Here is a 20,285-nt window from a genome sequence, read left to right as displayed (position 1 = left end):
CTACTCTGAAGCATCTCCTTCACACTTTCTGCCTCCTTCTAACCCTGCACTACCCAATTTATACGAAGCACTCTCAATACTCAAATGCTTTCATCAAAGCTGTATTGTGTTTCAGCAATTTTGAAGAAGTTATAAAAAATTAACTTAAAATATTTCATCAATCATAAACTGTTTTAGTTTTTTCTCCTTTCAAATTACATGGATTCTTTTTCCCATTAGATATTCTTTCCTGCTTTGTCAAAGATTAGTTGGCCATAGAGTTGAGGGTCCATTCCTGGGTTTTATATTCTATTAAAAGACAGTCTCTTCAACAAATGGTGCCAGGAAAACTGGACAGCCACATGCAGAAGAATGAAACTGGACCACTTTGTTACACCATACACAAAAATAAACTCAAAATGGATGAAAGACCTAAATGTGAGACAAGAATCCATCAAAATCCTAGGGGAGAACACAGGCAGCAACCTCTGTGACCTCAGACGCAGCAACTTCTTGCTAGACAAGTCTTCAAAGGCAAGGGAAACACAGGCAAAGCTGAACTACTGGGACTTCATCAAGACAAAGAGCTTTTGCACAGCAAAAGAAACAGTCAATAAAACTAAAAGGCAACCTACAGTATGGGAAAAGATATTTGCAAATGTCTTATCAGATAAAATGCTAGTATCCCAAATCTATAAAGAACTTATCAAACTCAACATCCCAAAAACAACAAAAAATCCAGTTATGAAATGGACAGAAGACATGAACAGATATTTCTGCAAAGAAGACATCCAAATGGCCAACAGACACATGAAAAAATGCTCAACACCACTCGGCATCAGGGAAATACAAATCAAAACCACAATGAGATACCACCTCACACCAGAGAAATGAACAAAATTAGCAACTCAGGAAACAACAGATGTTGGCAAGGATGTGGAGAAAGGGGAACACTCTTACACTGTTGGTGGGAATGCAAGCTGGTGCAGCCACTTTGGAAAACACTATGGAGGTTCCTCAAAAAGTTAAAAATAGAGCTACCCCATGACCCAGCAATTGCACTACTGTGTAGCTTTCCAAAGGATACAAACATAGTGATTCAAAGGGACACATGCACCCCAATGTTTATAGCAGCAATGTCCACAATAGCCAAAATATAGAAAGAGCCCAGATGTCCATCAACAAATGAATGAATAAAGAAGATGTGGTATATTATATATATATATATATATATATATATATATATATTACTCAGCCATCAAAAAGAATGAATTATTGCCATTTGCAATGACATGGATGGAACTAGAGGGTATTAGGCTCAATGAACTAAATCAGTCAGAGAAAGACAAATACCATATGATTTCACTCATATGTGGCATTTAAGAAACAAAACAGATGAACATGGGGAAGGGAAGGAAAAATAAAATAAGATGAAAATTGAGAAGGAGGCAAACCATAAGAGATGCTGAACTCTAGGAAACCAACTGAGGGTTGGTGGAGGGGAGGTGGGTGGGGGAAAGGATAATTGGGTGATAAGCATTAAAGAGGACACATGATGTAATGAGCACTGGGTGTTATATACAAATCATGAATCACTAAATTCTATGTCTGAAACTAATTAAAGCAAAAGCAAAAACAAAACAAATTACATGGATTTTTTTAAGTATTAAAATTTGAACAGTAGGCCTGTTTGGGGGGCATTACAGAATTACTGGCAGTTGGAGAATGTTGGGGATTATTCCTGTGCATGCAATTAAAGCAGGATAAATGATAGGAGATGGATCCAGCTGATAGCATATTTTTATTAGCATAAATAATGGCAGAGTATTGTAGGGGATGGCGCTTGTCAACTTTAAGAATCTAGTCAGATAAATAGTACCAGTAATGAACATTTTCAGTGAGTAGGCAAATAATGGTAAAGTAAGTCACCATTGTCTTCTAGTGTGTTCAGCAGGGAGCCTGATGCAGAACTGGATCCCAGGACTCCAGGATCATGACCTGAACCAAAGGCAGAAGCTTAACTGACTGAGCCGCCCAGGCACCCTTATGCTTCAATTCTTGTAGGAAATGAAATATCTAGAAAAAAGCCCATTCTGGGAATATTAGACCAAGAACTCAGATTAAAGACAAAGTAATAATTTCCCTTAATTGACTTAACAGAACATACTCTAAAACTTCTTAACTCAATTGTTGGAACACTGTTTTTAGGACTGGACTATCAAGTATGCCTTCGAGATGTCTTCTACAATAGTAGCAGTCATATTAAATTTAAAAAATTCCTGTGACTGTGTGTGTGTGTGTGTGTGTGTAATCAGTTTAAGGTAATTATCAATGACTGGCCATCAGTTAGCAGGATATATGATATATCCTGTACCTCTATTTTAAGAAACCATTTTTTTAATCAAAGTAAGGTAAAGGTTGATTTAAAAAATACATAAGGTTTGGTTCTTACTGATTTCATATTAATCGATATCATTTGTCATTCCATGCATTCCCCCCTTTTTATTATTTTTCAATATACAAATCTGAAAAAGGAATGAAGACAAGGTAATTATCCACTTTTAATAAATTTGAGGGATAATTCCATTTATGCAGGGATGTTACTTGCTCAAGGTAAAGGACATTCTGTCTGAATTAATAACTTCATCATAAAGTAAATACAAGTGGAACTATTTTTCCAGAAGGCCGAATTCCAGAATTGAATTACCTCTTAAAGAAAGGAGTACCACAATCAGCCAAATCAAAGTGCTCAGAAGGATTTTGTAGTATTCTAAAGGAAATTACTTCTGTAGATATGATAAAAGCATACTTTATGCTTCAAAGGTAAGTATAAATGCTTCAAAACCTATAAAACCAGATGCCGGTGACATGAGAGCACACCATTAAAAAGAAGAGAAACTGTAAGGCAAAATATGTTCTATCAAGTTTCCTCCTCTGTGGAAAAATAAAAAATAAAAAAAAAGAAGTTTACATTATCCCCTTCAAAGGAAACCAGTTCATTTTTTACCATTACCCACACCTTCAGGCTCATGCTTCACAATTAATTATTTGCCTTAGTTTTTTCTTCTTCATTAAACCTTTCTTCTTTAGAGATGAAAGTGAAACTTTCCACAAATAAACCTATTTTCTGTACACCTTGTTTGTTATCTTTAAGGTGCCATCAAATGGCTAGTCCTTCTTTAAGTATTAATAATTTGAGAAATAGTTTGTTTAGTTTTAATTTTTCATAGTCATTATTTAATTTATCACCTGCTCATTGTCTTCAACAGTTTACCGAAACTTCTTTAAAAAATCAGTGTCACCCAATTTCTAAATTCAGGAACCTTCCCTGAGTCCTTGCTTCCCTTGATTTTTGTATTATCCAAATACGGATGCCATTCCATTATAGACTTACTCCTTCAGAGGGTAGTCCTTCATTCATTCTCTATATATATGTCTGACTTCTCAGATATATGTTTCTTTCCTTACTCTTCAAATACAGTTGATCTTTAACTATTTTACCTAGCTCTTACACCTTCTCCTTTCCAAATTCATGGCAGCAACTAACACCCCTTTGTGGTTGAACCACAAATCTGTGTATGCAGTTCAAATCTCAGTGAACCAAAGATTCATGTTTTCATCTGTGTTCTAGACATATTCCCTCAGTCTGTGTAGGATAGCAAATTCAAGATATTCAAAGTTGAATTACATATCCTTTTTGTAAATTTACCACATACATTATCATATTAAAGGGTCAAAAAAGTCCTACACACACACACCCCAACCACATAAAATCTTCACTTAGAGTTCTCCCAATTATGTATGAAATTGGATTGCCTCTTTTTCTGCCCACAAAATACATTTTATTAGTATTAGAGTTTTATTGGTTCCTCTGTTGGAATGCAATTTTAACCATTTTCTCTGTTTTAAGACTGCCATCTATTACTATCATCTTTCCTATATTTAAATATGTGTCTTATTTCTCTTATCAAATTGAAAGTTCGGCAAGGAGAAGTCAATTTCTGTTTCTTCAGAATTTCCTAGCCCAAAACCTGACTCATTTAGATTATTCATCACTATTTAGGTAGTAAATAAATTTTCTTTTAACAATGAAATGGATACTTGTAATTTATATTTGGAATAATAAATATAAATGACCTCCTTCTCCTTTTCCTTGCATCTTAAAACTAGAAAAAGTCCTCATCAATATTCTAATTTCTCATCACACTAGCTACAGACGACTCGAAGCTCCTCTTTATGTAACCGGAATATTGGCCTTGAGAAATCCATGGCTATCTTGTTATAACTGACTGGGTCAGTTCTGCGCCATGAAAGAGTGTGGAGCCCCACACAGTGTGCCACAAACATTTCATTTTTATTATGGGTTTAGATGGTTCTGTTTCAGGAAGTCTGTATTTCCAACCATTAGAAAGAAAGTAAGCAGAGATACTTTAAAACTCCCCCTCATGTATATATCGCAGTAAAGACATAATTTAGAGAGCTTAAGCTTTACTGCTGTTGAACTCTTCATTTGCTCTCCCTGTACTATTCTGAAGGGCTTGAATCGGCAACCAGTTCTAATTGTTCTGCGGAAGACTTTCTGAGTGTTACTTGAGACCAAATGTCTTTGACTTGGAGAAATGTTCTCATGGCATAAATGCAAACAAAAAAGAGTCATGTTAGAAATTAGGTGTGTGACAGCTTTGTAATAGAGCTGGAAGTCCGGAATTGTGATGTCGCCAGCTTTGCTTTTTTTTTTCAACATTCCTCTGACTATTCGGGGTCTTTTCTGGTTCCGTACAAATTTTAGATTATTTGTTCCATTTCTTTGAAAAAAGTGGATGGTATTTTGATGGGGATTGCACTGAATGTGTAGATTGCTCTAGGTAGCATTGACATCTTCACAATATTTGTTCTTCCAATCCATGAGCGTGGAACGTTTTTCCATTTCTTTGTGTCTTCCTCAATTTCTTTCATGAGTATTGTATAGTTTTCTGAGTACAGATCCTTTGCCTCTTTGGTTAGATTTATTCCTAGGTATCTTATGGTTTTGGGTGCAATTGTAAATGGGATCGACTCCTTAATTTCTATCTCTTCCATCTTGTTGCTGGTGTATAGGAATGCCACTGATTTCTGTGCATTGATTTTATATCCTGCCACTTTACTGAATTCCTGTATGAGTTCTAGCAGTTTTGGGGTGGAGTCTTTTGGGTTTTCCACATAAAGTATCATATCATCTGCAAAGAGTGAGAGTTTGACTTCTTCTTTGCTGATTAGGATGCCATTGATTTCTTTTTGTTGTCTGATTGCTGTGGCTAGGAATTCTAATACTATGTTGAATAGCAGTGGTGATAGTGGACATTCCTGCTGCATTCCTGACCTTAGGGGGAAAGCTCTCAGTTTTTCCCCATTGAGAATAATATTCGCTGTAGGTTTTACATAGATGGCTTTTATGATATTGAGGTATGTACCCTCTATCCCTATACTCTGAAGAGTTTTGATCAAGAAAGGAAGCTATACTTTGTCATATGCTTTTTCTGCATCTATTGAGAGGATCATATATTTCTTGTTCTTTCTTTTGTTAATGTATTGTATCACGTTGATTGATTTGCAGATGTTGAACCAACCTTGCAGCCCAGGTATAAATCCCACTTTGTCATGGAGAAAAATCCTTTTAATGTACTGTTGGATCCTATTGACTAGTATTTTGGTGAGAATTTTTGCATCCATGTTCATCAAGGATATTGGTCTGTAATTCTCCTTTTTGATGGGGTCCATGTCTGGTTTGGGGATCAAGGTAATGGTGGCCTCATAAAACGAGTTTGGAAGTTTTCCTTCCATTTCTATTTTTTGGAACAGTTTCAGGAGAATAGGTATTAATTCTTCAAGACAGTATGGTACTGGCACAAAAACAGACACATCGATCAATGGAACAGAATAGAGAGCCCAGAAATGGACCCTCAACTCTATGGTCAACTCATCTTTGACAAAGCAGGAAAGAATGTCCAACGGAAAAAAGACAGTCTCTTCAACAAATGGTGTTGGGAAAATTGGACAGCCACAAGCAGAAGAATGAAACTGGACCATTTCTTTACACCACACACAAAAATAGACTCAAAATGGTTGAAAGACCTAAACGCAAGACAGGAGTCCATCAAAATCCTGAAGGAGAACACAGGCAGCAACCTCTTCGACCTCAGCCGCAGCAACTTCTTCCTAGAAACATCGCCAAAGGCCAGGGAAGCAAGGGCAAAAATGAACTATTGGGATTTCATCAAGATAAAAAGCTTTTGCACAGCAAAATAAACAGTCAACAAAACCAAAAGACAACCGACAGAATGGGAGAAGATATTTGCAAATGACATATCAGATAAAGGACTGGTATCCAAAATCTATAAAGAACTTATCAGACTTAACACCCAAAGAACAAATAATCCAATCAAGAAATGAGCAGAAGACATGAACAGACATTTTTCCAAAGAAGACATCCAAATGGTCAACAGACACATGAAAGAGTGCTCAACATCATTCAGCATCAGGGAAATCCAAATCAAAACCTCAATGAGATACCACCTCACACCAGTCAGAATGGCTAAAATTAACAAGTCAGGAAACGACAGATTTGGCGGGGATGCAGAGAAAGGGGAACCCTCCTACACTGTTGATGGGAAAGCAAGCTGGTGCAACCACTCTGGAAAACAGTATGGAGGTTCCTTAAACAGTTGAAAATAGAGCTACCATACGATCCAGCAATTGAACTACTGGGTATTTACCACAAAGATACAAATGTAGGGGTCCGAAGGGGTACGTGCACCCCGATGTTTATAGCAGCAATGTCCACAATAGCCAAACTGTGGAAAGAGCCAAGATGTCCATTGACAGATGAATGAATAAAGAAGATGTGATATATATACATATATATATATATATATATATATATACATACACACACAATGGAATATTATGCAGCCATCAAAAGGAATGAGCTCTTGCCATTTGCAATGATGTGGATGGAACTGGAGGGTGTTATGCTGAGTGAAATAAGTCAATCAGAGAAAGACATGTATCATATGACCTCACTGATATGAAGAATTCTTAATCTTAGGAAATAAACTGAGGGTTGCTGGAGTGGGGGTGGGGTGGGAGGGATGGGGTGGCTGGGTGATAGACATTGGGGAGGGTATGTGCTATGGTGAGTGCTGTGAATTGTGCAATACTGTTGAATCACAGATCTGTACCTCTGAAACAAATAATGCAATATATGTTAAGAAAAAAAAAAAGAAGAAGATAGCAGGAGGGGAAGAATGAAGGGGGGTAAATTGGAGGGGGAGATGAACCATGAAAGACGATGGACTCTGAAAAACAAACTGAGGGTTCTAGAGGGGAGGGGGGTGGGGGGATGTGTTAGCCTGGTGATTGGTATTAAAGAGGGCACGTTCTGCATGGAGCACTGGGTGTTATGCACAAACAATGAGTCATGGAACACTACATCACAAACTAAAGATGTAATGTATGGTGATTAACATAATAAAAAAGTTTAAAGGGAAAAAAATTAGGTGTGTGTCCATGAAGAGATCCCTTTCTGAAGCTTTATCTTCATGTGTGCTTTCCTGTCCCTGGAATGAGAAATGCAAGGCAGCTGGCAAGAATATTTTACTTTAAACTACTTTATTTTTCTTATACACAGATTTCACTTATTTCCTACATCGGTTTCAATCTAAGGAGTAGGAACTACATTATGGTCCTCAAAAATGGGCTTGATTCACATTTCTGGAATCTAAACTCTTATCTGCTAAGTACTCAGAGCAAAGCTTCTAGTCATAACTATCATAACAACTGTCAATTAGATTAGTCACAATAGCAGACAAACATTATTAGCTCTCTCTGGGTATGTGGAAAGCATGCTGAACTATTTTTCACTTTGACAACATGAATGAACTTTAATAGATTTGGTCAGTTATTGGCACATCTTGGCCTTTGATACAAGCTGCCACTGTGATAAAACTTGGAAAATTTTTCACTAGCCAATAGCCAAACTTTTTTTTCCCCTAGTGTAGACATATCTTCCCTGGAAAACATTCCCAGTTTCTTATAAATCATCCTCTTACTCATGGGTAGAGAGCCTTCCATGGTTTTTCTCAATTTTGTAGCTCAATTCCCAGACCTAGGGTTATTCTGGTGACCTGGGAACCTGGAGGACAATGCCATCATATCTTTACTCTCTAGAAGAGTTTCTCTATTTTTACATAATAAGATTTGAAAGGTAGTTCTTAAAAGCCATTCATACATTTCTCTTTAGTCATCTAAATACTGAGGAAAAATTAATATGTTCAGCTATTTACTGACTATGCTGTATGTTCCAGGGTTTTATAACATTCTAACAAAAACTTCAAGTCTTATTCTTATCCCAGTATAATGATACTTACAAACCAGTGTTGATTCTTGGAAGTCCATGTTCATTTTTGTTCATCAGATTACTGAGAGGGTCATGGCCATGGTTTCAAACTTGATTCCATTTTTAAAAATTGTAATTTGTTTGGTATTCATATGTACCATATGAGTTCTTAGCTACCACCTCATGAGAATTCTAATCAGTTTTGAATGTTTCCAAAAATAACCAGTATAAATTGTTCCATGATATTAGAATATAAAAAAAAATGACTCAAGATAAGGAGAGAATTTTGAAATCAGAGTAAATATCCCTAGTGCCCCACTTCCTAACTAAAAGAACACAAAATTCCAGTTATTTGAAGGGATTCTCTCCACCTGATATGTCCAAGAAGAGTCCTGGGGACTCAGAGGTGCTCCCTGGACTGTGAAGTCCACACTGTTGTCTCCCCTTACCTAGGACTCAGGCAGAAGGTGATAGCCTAGTTAGAAGCTGTGCTCAGAATTTCAAGGTGGAATGTGCCTGCTGGCAAAGGCAGCTGTGGCCCAAGGCAGAGTTAGAGTGAAGGGAAAGAGTACATGATATTGGGAATATGTACTGCAATTTAGGGAAGCAGTATACAGTAAGAATAGAGAATGTCTATGTCTATAAGTGTAGAAAGAGAATTGAGTCCTGGGGTCTTGCTACAGGCATTTCTGTAATAGAATCAGCAAAATATGATCTAAAACTGTTAAAACTAATAGCATAAAAAAATATTACCTTGAAGGATATCACCCTTGACCAAAACTGCCACTGAAAAATTTTTTCCTTGAAACTAGCTAATAGGTTAACCTCAATATCTGCGTTGTCAAAACTTTATCTATGATGCTTCAAACAAAGAACAAAAATTTTTAAAAAGCCAAATAATAAATATTTACCCTCAGGTAAGCAAACATTTGAAAATAGTGAGTGGCATTATTCAAGGACACAATCTCCACTGAGAAACGAATGTTTTATATTCTTTTTCCGGCTGATATAAACTCTTCAGCTAAGACTTTTTTTAACACCTGCCTACTGGGATCCTGTCTATTAATGCTGCCTGGAGAGATCTGCAGTGACACCGTCAGTCTTGATAAAGCGTCATAGGCGAATCCCATGCAATCAATCTTATGTAGGTATACCAGAACTCTCTGTCCCAAGTATGTATCTTTGCGTCAGATGTCTTCAGGCCATATGTGAGAAGTCCAGCTACAGGCCAAAATCCTCTGTGTGATCTTTCGTGCCTGACCATAGGCAATGACAAGGCTTTTCCTGGCAGACCTCAGGGTGAGGGAATCTGCCCTCCCCACTCAGGGCTCGGCGCATGGCCAGTGCATTACAGTTTCATGGAGGCAGTTGCAGTCAAAGACTAATGTTCACATGCATATCCTGCACTCCGACTCCCTTCAGAGACCTCTTTATTGGGAGGACCCGACTAAGACACTTCTCTCTACTCAGTACTTCTCTCTGCTACTAGCACTTCCTCCTCTTCCTCTCTCCAGCCCTGTGGGTCCACAACATACAGGAGACTTTTTTTCAGAGATGTCAGTAGTTAAAAGATTCCCCCGTGTCTGTGCTGATCCACTTGACCCATGCCTGGTGCCCACTCTGTGGCAAAAACAACAACAACAACAAAAACAATGGAGCATTACAGAGCTGGTGCCTATATTTGCCTGTTACACTATCTCAGCAAAGTAATAAAGTCTGTGTTATTACCTTCAACTTGGCTTGTTCTCCTAATTGACCACTTGGCAAACTTGCAGCTTGATGGTAGACCTGTGAAGCACACAGTTCTCTTCCCCAGGAACTGCTGGGCATTAGCAAGGTAGCTGGGGAAAATGTGTTAGGAGGGAACTTCCCCTTCTTTACTCAGTTAGCAATTAATGTATCCAATCTAGTTCTATCTATACTGAAATCGGCCAACTGCCCACAATACAATTATTTCAGAATGTGAGACTTATACTTAAAGGAGAAAAGATGCGAATAGCATATGTCTATGCAAACACAAATTGCATATTCCTTTGATAGATATTCTACTTTCTTGAGAATTATCAGGACACTCTCACTGAATGCCTCTGATAAAGGTAAGCCAGTGTTTCATACTGTTGCTTACAGGGTACAAATAGTTGGAGGGAGAGAATTCACATAATATTCTCTGACTGGCATGAGAAAGTTACAGCAATTTTTCCTTCGGTGCTATGGCTGACACCCTGAAGCTCAGGCTGGCCCATGGAACCCAGAAGAGAGTGGCGAGATAACAGAAAATGTATACACTGGCCTCTGCCCCGGGTTCCTGGCACAGGGTTCCTGAAACTCCTGTAATTTCTTAGGTGACAAGAGTGTCTTGCTTTAATGAGATGATTCTGGATGGCTCCTGGATAAAGACTGGTCATGGGAAAGACGAAGCCATGATTAGAAGCTTGGAATTCCCAGTCCCAGCCCCCATTCCTTCAGAAGAAAGAAGGGCTGAAGATGGAGTTAATGATCTATCATGCCTGTGTGATGAAACCTCTATAAAAATTCCAGTAGGATAGGTTCAGAGAGCATTCAGGTAGGCAAACACACCCATGTACCAGAAGGGAGACAGGAAGACATACCCCAGCTCCATGGGAACCAGAAGCTTCTGCACTCAGGACCCTCCCAGATCTATGTATCTCTTCATCTGGCAGTTCATCTGTATCTTTTACCATATGCCTTAATAAACTGGTAAATGTAAAAAGTGTTTTCCTGAGTTCTGTGAGCTACTCTAACAAATTGATCAAACCTGTGGAGAGGATTGTGGGAACCTCTGATTTGCAGCCAGTTGGACAGAAGTTGTGGGTAACCTGGGGACCTGTTACTCATGATTAGCATCTGAAGTGTGGTGAAGCAGTCTTGTGGGAATGAGCCATTAACCTGTAGGATCTGATGCTATCTCCAGATAGTGTCACAATTGAGTTAAATTGTGGGACCCTGAGCTGGTATTGTGGAGAATTGTTTGGTGTGGGGAAAAAAACCCCACACATTTGACAGCCAGAAGTGTCAGGAGTGAGGTGTTCTGTGTGAGTGGTAAAGGAGAAGGGAGAACTATGTTTTCTTTTTTCCCAATACAACAGTACTGGGGAAAAGAGAGGGAAAGAAAAAAGGGAGAATAGTACATTCTTCAGGATTTTTGTGTATTATATAAAAAACCTATGCCTGGCGACCCAGAAGCCTCAACCATGTTCTGCAAGTCGTCTTGCTCATCAGAAGGAGACTCTTTAACAGCCTGGGTTCCACAGACAGATACATACTGCTAGGCAAGCTGTGAACTTCCCAACTCCAAGACATTACACACATGCACACTTCTCAAACTTCATAAGTGTACAAATCACCTGGGATCTTGTTAAAATGATGATTCTGAGTCTGTAGTTCTGGAGCAGGACCTGAAATCCCATATTTCTAACAAGCTCCATGAAGAGATATCACTTATTCTGGTCTAGATTATAAGCTATAATGGAAAGGCACAACTAAAATTGTGTACTGTACAAATGTTCACAGTGGCTCATTTCATCAGCACTTAAGATAGTTCGAATTATGTTACCTTCTATACTTTTCATAAACTTCTTTTAAACATGAAAGGAAAAACAAAACTGTGTTCTCTTTTGAAGAGACCAAATGACTCACACTTTATGGCATGAGGTTACACATATATTAAGGCCTGTTCCAGGTCCTTGGTGGCTACGTGCTTAGCTCTTCATTCTTGCCTGGCATAAGCATAGTTTTTAGTATCTGGTCCAGACATTATACAATTGACAATCATGGGAAGTTCAAGACATTAAAAAAATAGCCCCAAAGCTAGAGAAGACTCAGTTTAATTGAGTCACAGAACAGACTTATGCTTCCAACCATGATAGAGTAAAAGGAATCATACTCATTCTCCAGCCATACACAATTAAAAACCTGAACTATATAAATGAAGCAATGGTTTTCAGATATTAGAGAACAGGAAGCACAGGGAAGTCATCTGGAAGGAAGGAAAGTACACCCTATGATTGCCCAACTAGCAGAGATAGAGTTGAGCATCTGAGGAGACAAAACATCAATAATTCAGAAAATAGAGTACAGGAGAGAAGAGAGTTACACAGAAAGAACTCTGGAGATGTGGATGATTCTCCTTGAATTATCAGCTGAGTACTGACCCCCATGTGAAAAAACTACATTAGTCTGCAGAAAGGAGACAGAATAACTACTGAGGTCACATAGGGCTGGTTATAGATCATGTTTTCAAGGGTGAAAGAGAAGAGGGACATCAGAAATTCATTGCCTTTGTATTGGGGCCAGAGTAGCCTAGACTAAGGACTATTCTGATCCTGCCTGAAAAAGCTTACATAACCAGCTTCAGAAAAACCACTGTAGCCAAGTAAATTAACTAAGTCTTAAAAGAAAAAGATAAAAAATATTTAAAGGGATAACCCCCGAAATCTAGCATGTACAAATGAAATTTTACAATATCTGGAATCCAGTAAAAAATTACCAGTCATTAAAAGAAACCAGAAGGATACAACTCATAAAACAAAATTAATTCAATCAATAGAAATGAACTTAGAATGATAGAGATGCTAGAATTATCAAACAGGCGTTAAAATCACTACTATAACTATATAGTATATGTTCGAGAAATTAAAGAAAAACATGATCATGTTAACATTTAAAAGAAGCTAAATCAAACAGCTGGAGATAAAAAAATATAGTGTCTCAGATGAAAAGTACACTGAAGGCTATCAAGAGCAGATTAGCAGGTACAGAACAAAATATTAGTGAACTTGAAGACATAGCAATAAAACCTACTTAATAAAACAGAAAAAGACTAAAAAATAATGTAAATAATATCAATGAGCTATGGGGACAAATTCAAGAAGCCTATTATATTGGATTTAAAATCCTATAAGGAGGAGAAATATTTGAAAAAAATGGCTGAAAAATTTCCAGATCTGATAAGACTTTAAGCCTATAATTCCAAGAATTTCATAAAATCCAAGCAGAAGAAACACCAAAAACTACACAAGGCATATCATAATAAAACTCCTTAAATCAGTAAAGAATTGACCTAAAGTTTGCAAAATGGAACAGTATAAAATAAATTCCTCACGCACATTCATTTTTATAGGTTGCATGAAAGGGAAAAATGATACAATTCTATTGCAAAAGATTAATTATGGAGAACATTTTATTTTGTTAAATTCTTATGTTTAGAATAAAAGCCCAAGCTTAAGATTGAGAAAAGCTTCACAATCATTGCTCCCAGTTCCACTGACAGACCCCAATACATTTATATTTTCAAAGTAGCCAGGTTTTCATGTTGGTTTCTTAAAAATTAGAGGAAAGAAATCATATGACCTCACTGATATGAGGAATTCTTAATCTCAGGAAACAAACTGAGGGTTGCTGGAGTGGTGGGGATGAGAGGGATGGGGTGGCTGGGTGATAGACATTGGGGAGGGTATGTGCTATGGTGAGCGCTGTAAATTGTGCAAGACTGTTGAATCACAGATCTGTACCTCTGAAACAAATAATACATTATATGTTAAAAAAAAAGAAGAAGAAGATAGCAGGAGGGAAGAATGAAGGGGGGGAATCGGAGGGGGAGATGAACCATGAGAGACGATGGACTCTGAGAAACAAACTGAGGGTTCTAGAGGGGAGGGGGTGGGGGGATGGGTTAGCCTGGTGATGGGTATTAAGGAGGGCACGTATTGAATGGAGCACTGGGTGTTATACCAAACAATGAATCATGGAACACTACATCAAAAGCTAATGATGTAATGTATGGTGATTAACATAACATAATAAAAAAAATAGAAAAAACTCCCTTGTGATGTTAGCTTATAACTTTAAAAGTTCTGTTCCCACCCTTTTGGGGGTACACCGTAATATGGAATTTAGCATTATTTAGAATCAATTTTTATGTGGGGAAGGAGGAATAGGATTTCCGTCTTTCCTCTGGTATTTACATGTAGTCCTTTCTTTTAGATTTGGTTATATTCCTTGTTTCCATTCTTTATATTCTGTTCCATGTGGAACAACAAGTAGTGAATGCACACAACACTGTTAGAGGTTCTCGAGAAACACTAATGAAACAAAAACATTCCTCCCCAATGTATATCCTAGAATTTTACACACTGTAAGAAGATATTTTTAGGCAGCAGATCTAACATTAATGTTTGTAATAATGTTATTATAATGGAAAATTAAAATAAGCTAGCTTTTATTTTAATTAAAAGACCTCCTTTTTCTGCCTCATGTTTGTTTCAGTATAATTTTCAGACAGGGTAAGTTGTGACTATCATACTAATATGAAATGAAAAGTGTTCAAAGATTTTATTTAATCTACTAATTAGTGAGAGAAAGAGCAAGCTGTTAAAATCAATTCAAATAAGAATTCTAGAGCTTTCTGCACAAATCCATTTGCATTGCCATGAGCAAAATTCATTTACATGGCTATGTAACATAAATCCAGGAAACAGTTGTATTAACTTCGGTTTTTTTTCCAGTTAACCTCTATCTATCACAGGTAGACACCCATATAGACACATAATTCCAGAAGGTCAGTTATGCAATTCCCAGTATTTCATTCAAAGGACACCCAGTGATCTCTTGGCACATTTCAAAGTCTTGTACCAATTCCTAACTTAACATATTTGCCATTATACTAGTGCTGTTAGAACTTTGCTAAAACTCATTAAAGCATTGCAGTTGACAAATTAGAAAAACATTATATTTTATTATGATTTTTAAATTGACTCCTCTTGAAATTAGACGTAACTGAAAAACAAAATAAGTGAATTCTACAGAGAAAAGCTTTAACATTTACTTACTTTAAATTGTATGTAACTTGTGAAAATTACAGCATATAGATTCTCAAACAATACGTGGACTATGATGCCATTTGAGGTAAACATTGGCATTTGGGAGGTAAAGATATTAATTGCTCCCCCAAATTGGAATAATATTAGCTAATTTGAAAGAACGCAAGAAAAATCATTTTCACTAAACTTTAATGACTTTGTAAGTTTCAAGGTAATATATCAAAAAATAACCATAACCACTTATCTCTTATTTTGCCTCAATGATTTTTTTCTATATTTTCTTTTACAGGTCAGTAACTGGAGCATGAAAGGTGATTCTTCAATTCCCTGGGTGTTTGAAAAATAAAAACCAAGTGATTGAAGTACTTATAAAGTAAATTTATATTTACTATTTAAAATTATAGATGTGAATACTTAAGATTAAAAAAAAAACGCTGATGCCTTTCTAACAATTGCCTTTGTTTTTGTTGATAGCACTTGGATACATATGGTCAATCCTATGTCAACACCTGAATGAAAGAAAGTTCTTAGGTTTTATTACTATTATTATTATTATTACTATTACTCCTGTTTTATTTCTGACTATTTTAAACCTAACTGCAACCTGTAGTTTCACACAATTTCATGATTATTTATGTTCATACTTGATCTGTAATGAATAAGTAGAAGCGCAAGAGTAAACTTTCACCCTGTAATGTGTTGCTTTAATCTATACCAAAGATAGTATCTGCTTATCCATGTCTCCCGACATCAAGATCAATGCAGACCCAGGAATTTCTTTTTCCCTCCAATGAGACAGAGTTAATCCAGCTTGTCTGCTAACAGAAAATACATGCAGTCTTTCATAGGCAATTAAAGTGACAGAAAAATATAGAATTCTCTCCTCAGCATCTTTGGGAGGCACCTTGTAAGCCGTTTGCTCTGGCACCTCTACGCCAATGTTGTTTCTCTGCTCTGTGACTACAAAGTAGTTTCATTTCAAGTCACGGATCCTGGATACCAACCAAGCTGGCAAATGAAAAATAACTCAGCCGGGGCCATTTCACCCACCAGTGATCTCTGTGTGTGAGATAATTCCTCCCTGAGGTTTCTTTCTTTCCACTACTGTGTTCTTAAAGGCCTAACACAGGGCAGTAGGCTGGTGCCACTGTTTAAGGTTTCAATTAAGACGTGTGGAGATATCAAAGAAGTAACAAGCCGGCCTCCACAGCAATGTCTCATGCTTGCCTCGCGGTTCTCGTTCCAAGATGGCAAGATGCTTGAAAAATGCAGTTCATCCATCCCCACAACAGACCCCGGAGGTTGAGAGGACAGAGAGGGAGCCAGCAACAGGATCAGGTTTGAATAGCCTCTCTGTTGGTTGTGTACATTTGGAGCTGACTGTGAAATCTATGTGGACATACTGAACCCTCTAGTTAACCTCATGGTGCAAATGTGTTGATCAAAGGCACTCTGTCAGTATCTGATTAAAAGCCATGTAAGAGCACTGAAGACATTTCCTTCTGGTTAACAACTCTGATTACAGGGGGCTCCTGGAGTGAGTTTTCCTCCTAGCAGTCAAGCAGGTCCCCCGGCTCCAGCTGGAGCTCTAGGGTTTCCCGATGGCAGAGCTTCCTGTTGCTGAAGGCTTCAATTCATTCACAGCTTGTAAATCAGTAGCTTGTAAATCAACAGATTGAGCTACTACTGTTTAAAACACAGTTTCCTCGACAAGCTTCCTTCTGGTTTTGTTTTCATATATTAAGGGCATTAAAAAAAAGTGTCCAGTTTTTAACACCTGGACCGATGGGGACTCAGCAGGAGAGGCAAGTTATATCAAGCTCTGCAGTCTTGTTTTTGTTGCAGTGGAGCAAGGATTTAGTGGCTCAAATCAAGATAGCATTTACTTAGAGAAATGATAAAGGCCTGTTTGGGGGAAATTGAAAAATATGAATGCTCCATGCATCTCAGCAATTTTTAATGTCTGATAAGAAATATAAAGCAAAAACTGAAGCGCGAATCAAGACATGTTATCATTTGTTGACTTCTATATTAAACATGTGTGGATAATATTTTGAAATGGGCGTGAGGTGCTTAACCCAACTATTTTGAATATTTTATATGACTTAATGCCTACTGAAACAGAATCAACAGCAAAAGGACTAGTTAATTGCAGGAAGTCTGTTGTTAATGATCAGTTACATAGGGTAAGGCATCAAAACAGATAACTGAAAATGTGTCAGATTTCTAAATTCATGCCTTCACATTATCACAGAGTGTTTTAGATAGCAAGGTACCATGTACTCTATAAAATATTATAATCAACTTTTACTCATTATTGTCATGTCTATTTGAGAGGGGCAGAATTCTGTGATGGATCATTTGTAAATTTTATGTTCAAAGTCAACATTAAGCATGGAAATTTAGAATCCAAGAAAATGAATAGTTCTATTTTATCCTGGTGCCTCTATTAAATGCACCAAAATCACATAGAAACTTTATTTATGACCCTTGTCAGGAATCTGAGACCCATCTATATATTGATTCTATTTAAATGGCTGTCTCTAGGCTCTCCAATGAAGGGAATTTTGGAAGTAATCTTTTGAACAAAATTAGTAGTAGTAGTAGTAGTGGTGGTGGTGGTAATAAAGCAGACTTAATGGTTGAAGAGAGGACTATATGTGAACGAGAGAGGGCTCCAAGTGAGATAAATTTATCATGAGGTGAAAGAGCATCCATTGGGCACACCATCCTATGAAGGATTAAGTCCTGAAGGACTCTCTCCTTTCTAACTGATATAGGGGAATGGCTGACTTAGCTACCATTTCAACCTTTATTGAAGTTACCATAAAATGTTTCTCTTAAAACTGCATATTTTAAGAAAAAGTAATGCGTGTTTTTCCATGGTGGCCTGGCACGATTATATTGGTAGACACTGATGTAGTAAGAATGGCTCAGGGAAGATAACAGTCTGATTTACGTAGTAATTTCCTGAACAGCTCAGCTAAAGTAGATGGAGAGGAATCAAGCACATCTTGTGTAGACTCCTATATAGAGTCATCTTGGTATAAAGGTAACCACAAAGAGATCCAAAATTCTAGAAAATGCCTGAGAGGATCCAAGATCGTGGAGAAAGAAGATCAAACTTCTTGATTGCCACTTTATAGGATAAGAGGTTTACCCTATGGAAGTAAAAATGTAGATATGATCACTGTCATACCTGGGTTACATTATCTCTTTATTATTTAGCAAAGATTTAATTTTGATTTGTTTTGTTCTAGATCTTAAATACATATTAAGTTTATAAAGTCTACCGAACACACACACAACCAATTATAACTCATTAAAAAATAAATATGAGCTAATAGTATATTGTGACAAAAATATTTAATCTTAAATTACAGTTATCAAAGTGTAGTGTCACTATCAAGGGAGCAAAAAGATATTAACCTCTGCACTTTTAATTAGTCAAACAATTTCACAGATTTTTAAGAGAATACTAGTAAATAAGAAGTAAATTAGTGATAGTGAGGATAATGTAAGACCTAAAAATCATATCATATGAAGAATGCCTTGAGGGACTGAGAGCATATACCTAAGAAGTATAGACTTCTAAATATATTAGAATAGCTGTAAGATAAATTCCTAAACATGAAATTTCCAATTCAAAAGAATTTGCATTTTAAATTATGATAGATAACTGTCCCACACAGATATTTACATTGTCCCACATAAAAAAGTGTACAATTTAAACTTTCACAAAACTGTACTTCTTGTTTCAATCTCTTAACATAGATGACATTGGGCATCTCTTTATATTTAAAAAATTCATTTGTATTTTTTTCCTAGTGACTTCTGTTTTCATGATGTATACCATTTCATTAATAAGTTGTAAATTTATTAATTTACAACTTATTAATTTAATTTAATTTAATTTATTAAAATAAAATAATTGATCTTTTTCATATCAATTTGTAGGAGCACTTAATATGTTAAGTAAATAAGAATTGAACTATGATAATTGTTATAAAAATGTTTCCAAAACTACCCTGTCTTTTCTTTCTTTTTTTTTTTTAGATTTTTATTTATTTATTTGACAGAGAGAGCGAGACAGGGAGAGAGGGAACACAAGCAGGGGGAGCGGCAGAGGGAGAAGCAGGCTCCCCGCTGAGCAGGGAGCCCGATGCAGGGCTTCATCCCAGGACCCTGGGATCGTGACCTGAGCCAAAGGCAGACGCGTAACGACTGAGCCACCCAGGTGCCCCAAAACTACCCTGTCTTTTCATTTTGTTTATGTCATTTATTTAGATTTTTATTAAGTAAATTTATCAATCATTTTTCACAATTTTGGACTTGATATCATATCAAGCAATTCTACCTCCACATCCTAATATTGTGTAAAACACTCGCCCATATTTTCTTTGAGTGCATTTGGGTTCATTTTTCAGAGTGTTTAAACACTCCATAAAATTTTTTTGTTATAAGGAGCCAGATATAGATCTAAATATTTCTTAGAAGGTTGCTCAGTTGTTAAAATGTCAATCAATCCATCTTTTCTTCATTAATGTGCAGTGATACCTTTATTATATAAAAATTCTTGTATATATGTTGGTCTATCCATTCATGTGTTAATATCTATCATGGCATTTCAAATGTATTTATTAAATTTATTTTTTATTATGTTATGTTAATCACCATACATTACATCATTAGTTTTTGGTGTAGTGTTCCATGATTCATTGTTTGCGTATAACACCCAGTGCTCCATGCAGAACGTGCCTTTTTTAATACGCATCACCAGGCTAACCTATCTTCCCACCCCCCCTCCCCTCTAGAACCCTCAGTTTGTTTTTCAGAGTCCATAGTCTTATTGTTTGAGCTAGTTTTGTCCAATTACTTTTATTTTTCAGATTCTTATAGCTATGATAGCATATTTTTTCTATATGACTTATAGAATCAACTTGATTTAAAAGTAAACCTAGATGTGAATGTTTTAATTACATTAAAGTTTTAGATTAGACTTCATCAAATTCCAACCAATAGAACAAATTTGGCTTTTTCCTTGTTTTTGAAATAAAATTTTATTGGGACACAGATATATTTATTCATTTGGG

This window comes from Zalophus californianus, chromosome 1 (genome assembly GCF_009762305.2).
Source record: "Zalophus californianus isolate mZalCal1 chromosome 1, mZalCal1.pri.v2, whole genome shotgun sequence".
Classification (NCBI taxonomy): Eukaryota; Metazoa; Chordata; class Mammalia; order Carnivora; family Otariidae; genus Zalophus; species Zalophus californianus.
Note: the sequence above shows the minus strand (reverse complement) of the source record.